The sequence below is a fragment of the Salvelinus fontinalis genome, chromosome 32 (assembly GCF_029448725.1).
Source record: "Salvelinus fontinalis isolate EN_2023a chromosome 32, ASM2944872v1, whole genome shotgun sequence".
In the NCBI taxonomy this organism is placed as follows: Eukaryota; Metazoa; Chordata; class Actinopteri; order Salmoniformes; family Salmonidae; genus Salvelinus; species Salvelinus fontinalis.
Window position 1 is genome coordinate 11,713,404 of NC_074696.1, and position 8,208 is coordinate 11,721,611.

Genomic DNA, 8,208 nt, shown 5'->3' on the forward strand with positions numbered 1-8,208 from the left:
CTCTAACCCTACATACTCTTACCCTACATACCCTAATCCTCCATACCCTAACCATTCATACCCTAACCCTCCATACCCTAACCATACATACCCTAACCATACATACCCTAACCCTACATACCTTAACCATACATACCCTAAGCCTCTATACCCTAACCATACATACCCTAACCCTGCATACCCTAACCTTCCATACCCTAACCCTGCATACCCTAACCTTCCATACCCTAACCCTGCATACCCTAACCTTCCATACCCTAACCTTCCATACTCTAACCTTCCATACCCTAACCGTGTTGCTTTATGTCTTTCTGTTTATAATATCTCTGTCTGTTTTAGATATTATGGTTCATGCTTTCTGTTTATATCTCTGTCTGTTTTAGATATTGTGGTTAATGCTTTCTGTTTTAGATATTATGGTTAATGCTGACTCAGCTGAGGCACTACTGCTCTTTCTCCTCACCTTTTCTCCCTCTTTTTTTCTCTCCCTCACTATCTCTCTCCCTCACTATCTCTCTATCTCTCTCCCTCACTGTCTCTCTATCTCTCTCCCTCTCTTCTCTGTAACGTGCTGTATCCTGTGAATGTGACATATAAACATAGATTTTTGACAGTAGTGACACATTTGTTGTTGTTTTGGCTCTGTACTCCAGCACCTTGAAATGATACGACTATGAGGTTAAAGTGCAGAATGACTATGAGGTTAAAGGTCAGAATGACTATGAGGTTAAAGGTTAGAATGACTATGAGGTTAAAGTGCAGACTGACTATGAGGTTAAAGTGCAGAATGACTATGGGGTTAAAGTGCAGAATAACTATGAGGTTAAAGTGCAGAATGACTACGAGGTTAAAGTGCAGAATGACTATGAGGTTAAAGTGGAGACTGACTATGGGGTTAAAGTGCAGAATAACTATGAGGTTAAAGTGCAGAATGTCATCTTTCATTTCAGGGTAATTTCATCCATATCGGGTGAACCGTTTAGAAACCACAGCACAATTAAGGGGACCAAAAGTATTGGGACAATTCACTTATATGTGTATTAAAGTAATCAAAACTTTAGTATTTTTTTCCCATATTCCCAGCACACAATGACTACATCAAGCTTGTGGCTCTAGCAACTTGTTGGATGTATTTGCTGTTTGTTTTGGTTGTGTTTCAGATTATTTTGTGCCCAATAGAAATTAACGCTAAATAATATATTGTGTCATTTTGGAGTCATTTTTATTGTAAATAAGAGTAGAATATGTTTCTAAACACTTCTACATTAAAGTGGATGCTACTATGGTTACGGATAGTCCTGAATTAATCGTGAATAATGATGAGTGAGAAAGTTAGACGCACAAATATCCTACCCCCCAAAAATGCTAACCTCCCCTGTTATTGTAATGGTGAGAGGTTAGCATGTCTTGGGGGTATGATATAAAATGCTAACCTCCCCTGTTATTGTAATGGTGAGAGGTTAGCATGTCTTGGGGGGAATGCTAACCTCCCCTGTTATTGTAATGGTGAGAGGTTAGCATGTCTTGGGGGTATGATATAAAATGCTAACCTCCCCTGTTATTGTAATGGTGAGAGGTTAGCATGTCTTGGGGGGAATGCTAACCTCCCCTGTTATTGTAATGGTGAGAGGTTAGCATGTCTTGGGGGTAATGGTGTGACACCTTGGCGGTATGATATTTGTGCATCTAACTTTCTCACTAATTATTATTCACAATTCATTCAAGCTACACTGTTAGCAGCACAGACATTTGTTTCACCTACACACACTGTGGCCCCATGTTGTCCACCCTAATGTAGTCTCTCTCTCTCACATAATTCAATTCAAAGGGCTTTATTGACACAACATATATTTACATTGTCAAAGCAAGTGAAATAGATAAACAAAAGTGAAATAAACAATCAAAAATTGAACAGTAAACAGTAAACATTATACTCACAAAAGTTGGGACCAAATTCTCTCTCTCTCTCTCTCTCTCTCTCTCTCTCTCTCTCTCTCTCTCTCTCTCTCTCTCTCTCTCTCTCTCCCTCTAAGGACTGTTTTCGGTCCCTGGCTGCAGTACAATCTGATACCTGAGGAGGGTGATGATGAGCAGCAGCTGCAGCAGCTACAGAAAGAGCCAGTTAACCTCCGCAGGACTCACACAAGAAGAAGAAAAAAGTAAGGACCACAGAGTGAAATAGAACACAATGTTTTATATTGCTATCTCTATGGTAAGGATAGATAGAACACAATGTTTTATATTGCTATCTATATGGTAAGGATAGATAGAACACAATGTGATCAGGCCTACCACTGTTGTGTCGTCTGCAAACTTAATGATGGTGTTGGAGTCGTGCCTGGCCACGCAGTCGTGGGTGAACAGGGAGTACAGCGATGGACTGAGCACACACCCCTGAGGGGCTCCAGTATTGAGGATGAGCGTGGCGGATGTGTTGCTACCTACCCTCACCACCTGGGGGCGGCCCGTCAGGAAGTCCAGGATCCAGTTGCAGAGGGAGGTGTCTAGTCCGAGGATCCTTAGCTTAGTGATTAGCAATAAGGGTACTATGGTGTTGAATGCTGAGCTGTAGTCAATGAATAGCATTCTCACATAGGTGTTCCTTTTGTCCAGGTGGGAAAGGGCAGTGTGGGGTGCAATAGAGATTGCATCATCTGTGGATCTGTTGGGGCGGTATGCAAACTGGAGTGGGTCTAGGGTTTCTGGGATAATGGTGTTGATGTGAGCCATTACCAGCCTTTCAAAGCACTTCATGGCTACCGACGTGAGTGCTACGGGTCTGTAGTCATTTAGCCAGGTTGCCTTTGTGTTCTTGGGCACAGGGACTATGGTGGTCTGCTTGAAACATGTTGGTATTACAGACTCAATCAGGGATATGTTGAAAATGTCAGTGAAGACACCTGCCAGTTGGTCAGCACATGCCCGGAGCACACGTCCTGGTAATCCGTCTGGCCCCGCAGCCTTGTGTATGTTGGCCTGTTTAAAGGTCTTCTTCACGTCGGCTACGGAGAGCGGGTTCACACAGTCGTCCGGAACAGCTGATGCTCTCATGCATGCCTCAGTGTTGCTTGCCTCGAAGCGAGCATAGAAGAGATTTAGATTTAGCTCGTCTGGTAGGCTCGTGTCACTGGGCAGCTCGTGGCTGTGTTTCCCTTTGTAGTCTGTAATAGTTTGCAAGCCCTGCCACATAAGATGAGCGTCGGAGCCGGTGTAGTATGATTCAATCTTAGCCCTGTATTGGCGCTTTGCCTGTTTGATGGTTCGTTGGAGGGCATAGCAGGATTTCTTATAAGTTTCCGGGTTAGCGTCCCGCACCTTGAAAGCGGCAGCTCCACCCTTTAGCTCAGTACGAATGTTGCCTGTAATCCATGGCTTCTGGTTGGGGTTTGTAAGTCACTGTGGGGACGACGTCTTCGATGCACTTATTGATAAAGCCAGTGACTGATGAGGTGTACTCCTCAATGCCATCCGAAGAATCCCGGAACATGTTCCAGTCTGTGATAGCAAAACAGTTCTGTAGTTTAGCATCTGCTTCATCTGACCACTTTTTTATAGACCGAGTCACTGGTGCTTCCTGCTTTAATTTTTGCTTGTAATCAGGAATCAGGAGGATAGAATTGTGGTCAGCTTCCCCAAATGTAGGGCAAGGGAAAGCTTTGAGTGTGGAGTACAGGTGATCTAGATTTTTTCCCCTCTGGTTGCGCATTTAAGATGTTGATAGAGATTAGGTAAAACTGATTTAAGTTTCCCTGCATTAAAGTCCCTTGCCACTATGAGCGCCGCCTCTGGGTGAGCGGTTTCCTGTTTGCTTATTTCCTTATACAGCTGACTGAGTGCGGTCTTAGTGCCAGCATCCGTCTGTGGTGGTAAATAAACAGCCACGAAAAGTTTAGATGAAAACTCTCTTGGCAAATAGTGTGGTCTACAGTTTATTATAAGATACTCTACTTCAGGCGAGCAAAATCTAGAGGCTTCCTTATATTTAGTGCACCAGCTGTTGTTTACAAATATGCACTGACCCCCTGCCGGTGCAGCATATATCCCGCTAGCTGAATATCCATGTCATCATTCAACCACGATTCCGTGAAACATAAGATGTTACAGTTTTTGATGTCCCGTTGGTAGGATATTCGTGATTATATCTCATCTAATTTATTGTCCAATGATCGCACGTTGGCGAGTAATATTGACGGTAACGGCAGCTTTCTCACTCGCCTTCTGTGGATCCTTACGAGGTACCCTGCTCTGTGTCCTCTGTACCTGCGTCTCTTTCTCTTGCCAATAACGGGGATGTTGGCCTTGTCGGGTGTTAGCAGTATATCCTGTGCTTGTTGAAGAAAAAAATCTTTGTCTAACTACTAAATGACACCAATAAGAAGAAGAGACTTGCTTGGGCCAAGAAACACAAACAATGGACATTAGATCGGTGGAAATCTGTCCAAATTTGAGATTTTTGGTTCCACCCGCCGTGTCTTTGTGAGACAAAGAGTAGGTGAACGGATTATCTCCGGATGTGTGGTTCGCACTGTGAAGCGTAGAGGAGGAGGTATGATGGTGTGGGGGTGCTTTGCTGGTGACACTGTCAGTGATTTATTTAAAATTTAAGGCACACTTAACCAGCATGGCTACCACAGCATTCTGCAGCGATATGCCATCCCACCTGGTTTGCGCTTAGTGGGACTATCATTTGTTTTTCAACAGGACAATGACCCAACACACCTCCAGGCTGTGTAAGGGCTATATGACCAAGAAGGAGAGTGATGGAGTGCTGCATCAGATGACCTGGCCTCCACAATCTCCTGACTTCAACCCAATTGAGATGGTTTGGGATGTGTTGGACCACAGAGTGAAGGAAAAGCAGCCAACAAGTGCTCAGCATATGTGGGAACTTCTTCAAGACTGTTGGAAAAGCATTCCAGGTGAAGCTGGTTGAGAGAATGCCAAGAGTGTGCAAAGTTGTCCTTTAGGCAAATGGTTGGCTATTTTGAAGAATCTAAAATATAAATATATTTTTATTTGTTTAACACTTTTTTGGTTACTACATGATTCCATATGTGTTATTCCATAGTGTTGACATCTTCAATCTTATTCTAGAATGTAGAAAGTAGTAAGAATCAACAAAAACCCTTGAATGAGTAGGGGTGTCTAAACTTTATATCCAGTTTCCTCAGATCTATTATTACATCTGAGGAGAGTAGTGTTGTTTTCAGACCAGACCTACCGTATTGGTGTATCCAGATCTCACAACATCTGTGGTCCCGTGTGGCTCAGTTGGTAGAGCATGGCGCTTGCAACGCCAGGGTTGTGGGTTCAATTCCCACAGGGGGACCAGGATGAATATGTATGAACTTTCCAATTTGTAAGTCGCTCTGGATAAGAGCATCTGCTAAAATGACTTAAAAAAAAAAAAAAAACATCTTCAAAAGCCTTCTCCCCATCTCAGTTTACAATCCAGGGTTACTCCAAACAGTTTAGTCACATCAACTTGATCAATTTCCACATTATTTATTACAAGATTTAGTTGAGATTTAGGGAATGATTTGTCCCAAATACAATGCTTTTAAGTTTTTGAAATATTTAGGAACAAGGGAGGGCCAGAAAGATCATGTTTTGTTTTTTGGTTATTAATTGTCAAGCTTTAAAAGATCATGTTTTACTGTAGTAGCTGACGTGTATAGTGTTGAGACATCCGCATACATAGACACACTCAAAGCAATTGGCATGTCGTTAGTAAAGATTGAAAAGCGTAAGAACATTCTAGAACACCCTCTGTGTTCTGTTAGACAGGTAACTCTTTATCCACAATATAGCAGGGGATGTAAAGCCATAACACTTCAGTTCTTTCCAGCAGCAGACTATGATCGATAATGTCAAAAGCCACACTGAAAGTCTAACGAAACAGCCCCCCCCACAATCATTTTATCATCAATTTCTCTCAGCCAATCATTTGTGTAAGTGCTGTGCTTGTTGAATGTCCTTCCTTATAAGCGTGCTGAAAGTCTGTTGTCAATTTCTTTACTGTAAAATAGCATTGTAGAAGGTCAAACACACATTTTTTTTTAACTTTACCAAGGGTTGGTAACAGGCTGATTGGTCGGCTATTTCAGCCAGTAAAGGGGGCTTTACTATTCTTGGGTAGCAGAATGACTTTTGCCTTCCTCCAGGCCTGATGGCACACACTCTCTAGTAGGCTTAGATTGAAGATATAGCAAACAGTAGTGGTAATATTGTCCGCTATTATCCTCAGTCATTTTCCATCCAAGTCGTCAGATCCCAGTGGCTTGCCATTGTTGATAGACAACAATACTTTTTTCACCTCTTCCACACTCACTTTACGGAATTCAAAATTACAATTCTTGTCTTTAATAATTTTGTCAGTTATACTTGGATGTGTAGTGTCAGCGTTTGTTGCTGGCATGTCATCCCTACGTTTGCTGATCTTGTCAATGAAAAAAATCATTAAAGTAGTTGGTAATATCAGTGGGTTTTGTGATGAATGAGCCATCTGATTCAATGAATGATGCAGCTGAGTTAGCGTTTTTTCCTAACATTTCATTGAAGGAGCTCCAAAGAGTTTTACTATCATTCTTTGTGTCATTTATCTTTGTTTCATAGTGTAGTTTCTTCTTCTTTTTTATTCAGTTTAGTCACATGATTTCTCAGTTTGCAGCACGTTTGCCAATCAGTTGTGCAGTCAGACTTCTTTGCCGTTCATTTTGCCTCATTCCTCTCAACCATACATTTTTTAATTCCTCATCAATCCACTGCTATTTAACAGTTTTTACAGTCATTTTCTTAAATGTAACTAGTAACTGGAATAAGCAATTTCAAAAATGTGTCAAGTGCAGCATCTGGCTGCTCCTCATTACACACCACAGACCAGCAAATATTCTTTACATCAACAACATAGGAATCCCTACAGAACTTTTTGTAGGACCTCTTATACACTATATTAGGCCCAGACTTTGGAACTTTGGTTTTCCTAGATAGCAGAAGTAGATATTCTCATGGCTTGGGGGTAGAAGCTGTTTAGAAGGCTTTTGGACCTAGACTTGGCGCTCCGGTACCGCTTGCCGTGCGGTAGCAGAGAGAACAGACTATGACTAGGGTGGCTGGAGTTCTTTAAATGTTACAAAGGTTTTCTTATGAGAATATGACTTTAAATAAAACCATGGACAAACCTGCAGAAAACATTATGCCGAAGGATTGAAATTCCCACAGAACAAAGTTGTTTCTTAACGTTCTCTGAATCATTTGAGAACATTACTTTAAAGCTGTAACGTGTAACTTTTTTAGATGACCCGACCAGATTCACATAGAAATATGAGGTGTCCTGTGCTGTAAGGTTCTCTCACCTTGAACCTAGTTGGTAGCCTGTCTGCAACACACGACACCAATCTATACAAGCCGGGAATGTGCCGGAATTAAAACACACATTTCCGACTTGCTTTCTCGTTGTAGAAAGATGATACCCCGAGATTCCCACTTGGGAAGTATCAGAATGAATCAATAGCAAGCTTTACACAAATAACTTTTAACTCGGAGGTTCCGAGTTTTCCCGACATGACGTGAACGCGGCAAAACACACATACACGCTGTCCAACACACACACACACACACACACACACACACACACACACACACACACACACACACACACACACACACACACACACACACACACACACACACACACACACACACACACACACACACACACACACACACACACAGACGTTGTCCTATAATTATTCTCCCTGTGATGCTCTGTAAAGACGTAACTGTGTTCGCTGGTTTGGAACTTCTCTGATCTCTGCTATAATAGTAGCGCAGGTCAACTCCCCTGCCCTGAGCCACACACACGGCTAGCCTCAATACTAACCATCCTGAACTCGCAAACTTACCTTCTGTTTCGCTACACGGATGTAAGAGATCAGGACGCTTGGTATGAGCCTCACACAGAAATGTGCCAAAGTGGAAAGGATTTTGCAACATACTGTTAGGTTCTTATTAGTTCCGAGTAAATAACTCACGGACACTAGACGACCTTATCTAAGTTTAATTCTTCCCAAAGGGTCGTTACAGCTGTAATTCAGACACCGACATGGCTTCCCCCCCGTGGTGGTATTCATACCCCACTTTGGGTGGCGTCTCCTCCGTATCTCTAAACATGGCATCCTTCTTGCTGAGCAGGGAACTAAGCGATAT